At 36.8% G+C, this 2,721-nt stretch overlaps 1 protein-coding gene across 1 annotated transcript in view; it reads left to right on the top strand.

Moving 5' to 3' along the window:
• The window catches only part of LOC107656488 (microtubule-associated tumor suppressor 1-like), a 50,383-nt gene that overhangs the window by 5,475 nt on the left and 42,187 nt on the right, over nucleotides 1-2,721 (top strand). The window lies entirely within an intron of this gene.

Genomic DNA, 2,721 nt, shown 5'->3' with positions numbered 1-2,721 from the left:
ATTTCTCCGATCACAAATGCAGACATGGTTTTATGTTTATGCGTAAAAAGACAGTATAAGTCATTATAATCTGTAATTATGTACCCACTGGATGCAACAAATGCCTCGTTTATAATGGGTTTTAATGTTTTTGTCTCGTCGCTCCGGACGGACAGAGCATCACAATACGCATCACCTTGCGTAACATTTTCGTCACGCGCTTGAGGTATTCGGCCAATCACAATGCACTGGATAGCTGGCCAATCAGAGCACACCTCACTTTTCAGACCGATGAGCTTTGTAAAAATTTACGCGTTTCAGAAAGGCGGGGCTTATAGTAGAAACAATAATGTATAGTATGTGGAAAATAATGTGTTTTTTGAACCTTAAACCGCATAAACACCTTTCATTACACCAAATACACCAAATAATGTTCTTTTTAGCAACATCATATGACCCCTTTAAGATTTTTAGCTGTGTATCTCTAGGCTTGAGATTTGTGAACTTTCTGTCCCAGCGTGATGCTCGCTCAGACTTTTCAGTTGACAGGCATGCAGTGCAGCACAACAGGGCTCGCTTTTCTTGTCATCAATTGCGTTGTGTATAGCACACGTAAATGTGTAGGGGACTCTGCGAATCTGCTGGGTTTATGGAGACCATGACAGTGAGTGTAGAGAAATGTGACATGTCTTGTAACCTCACATTTGTCCAGTTGATACCTCACTCTCATTCTCTTCACACCCCGGGGGTAAGGAGGACTGACCCTAACACAGCATGAAATAATTGCTGCAGTATGCCTCTCACTCATTGTCTCTCCCTTTCTCTATCTGGCTATGTGTCTCATCTCTCTGATAATCTGGGTAGAAATACGTTAAACCAAGTGTAATTATCAATCTCAGAAGATTATAGTGGCCTTGGATAACACATGTTACACAGACAGAGAGAGCTATGCAGGTCAGGGTCATGTACTTCATGTTCAGTATCCCACTGCTTTCTGAGCTGAGCACAGTAGGAAACAAGAAAGTGTTGCATAATATCGTGATCACTGAATGTACATCTATAAACAGGGCTGTTGATTGTTACAAGTACTTTTAAGATGTAGTTATTTTTTTTCCATGGGGTCGGGGGGAGGGGGGGGAAAAGGAAAAATTGTGAATATTGAGAAATATTATTACAATTGAAAACATCTGTTTTCTATATGAATATATTTTAAAATGTTTTTTTTTTCTGTGATGGCAAATCACAGGAGCCATTACTTCAGTTTTTACTGTCATGATCCTTCAGAAATCATTCTAATATGTTGAATTGTTGCTCAAGATTCATTTCATATTATCAATGTTGAAAACAGTTTGTGCTGTGTATTTTTTAATTTTTTTATTTGATCAATAGAACGTTCAAATGAACGGCAATTTTTTGAAGCAGAAAGTTTTTGTAAGATTATAAATGTCTTTACTGTCACTTTTAATCAATTTAATGTGTCCTAATTCTGAATAAATAATTAATTGCTTTAATAAAAATCTTACTGACCTCGAACTTTTGAATGGTAGTGTATTTAACTTTATTTGCCCAATAAAATGGTTCCTTGAATCAGCATGTCTCTTCCCATTAATACAACTTTACAATTGCCACTTACTAACAATAGCAAATAGCAAATCATGGTTTTGTGATGTTAAGTAAACGCTATTAGTTATTTTAAGTCTCTTGATTGAAAATATGTCAACCCAGGAAAGAAAATTACTTTCATCAAATGCTTTCATTGGGTTTTTAGTCCCTAGAAGTACCCTCTATATCAGTTCAACAATCATTGATTCATTGTGTACATGGTATGTTGAGAGGTCTAGTTAAAGGAGTCAAATAAACATACAAAGTATTGTTATATAACACTTTGTTAGTTAAACATGTCAATAGTTTTAAAGGTGAAGATTATCAGATTTTGTCTCTGTTTTGCATCGTAAAGATTGCTCATCTCAGTGTTATGGTATATGCGCTTGTGCTGTCAGCAGCACTCTTATTAACAGTAGCCATATTTGTGACATAAGCATATCTCCCGAAGGTCAGCAGAGGATAATTTTGCCTGATACTGGTTTATTAGCATGTCACTTAGACAGTGCAATTTATTGTATCATCATTTGTGACTTTTTTTAAAACTATAATATTACCTACCTGTATTATGGTTGATATCTGCAAATCCACTCAATACATAGTAGATAACTTCATAAGTGATGCTTGTACTTTTGCATGAGTGCCATGAGATCATGCACCAGCTCTTAGAAAGGGCACAGACGCATTTTGCCACCCACACATCCTCCCAACCCGGCTTGATATCAGCATGTTCTTTGTATTAAAAGATGACTTTTGGTGTATTCAATGAAAGATTTTGTGAGCAGAACAATCAGACACTTGGTCGTGGACCATTCAGCATTTGTCTGGAAACACAAGGCCACCATTGTGGCTGTAACTGTCACCATTGCCTTGTGTGTGTGAGAGAGAATGCCCTGAATATCAAAATAAAAACCTACTCCTTTTATTAGCTTTTATCTGCCCTACATTGTCACCCACATTTGATTAAAAAGTGTGACTCTGACACAACGCAGACTTGATTGTGCATGTGCATGCCGAAATTATGCAAAGAGTGACTAATTTAAAGATAAATTTCAATGCAGGCGGCTTTAAACAAGTTTTTCCAGTACTCAAGCAGACTAACAGCTTTAATGAATCAACTTAGAGTAAGAGAGAAAGAGT

This window comes from Sinocyclocheilus anshuiensis, unplaced genomic scaffold (genome assembly GCF_001515605.1).
Source record: "Sinocyclocheilus anshuiensis isolate Anshui unplaced genomic scaffold, SAMN03320099.WGS_v1.1 scaffold85, whole genome shotgun sequence".
Lineage (NCBI taxonomy): Eukaryota > Metazoa > Chordata > Actinopteri > Cypriniformes > Cyprinidae > Sinocyclocheilus > Sinocyclocheilus anshuiensis.
The sequence above is the reverse complement of the archived record's forward strand: the minus strand, read 5'-3'. Positions and strand labels throughout refer to the sequence as shown.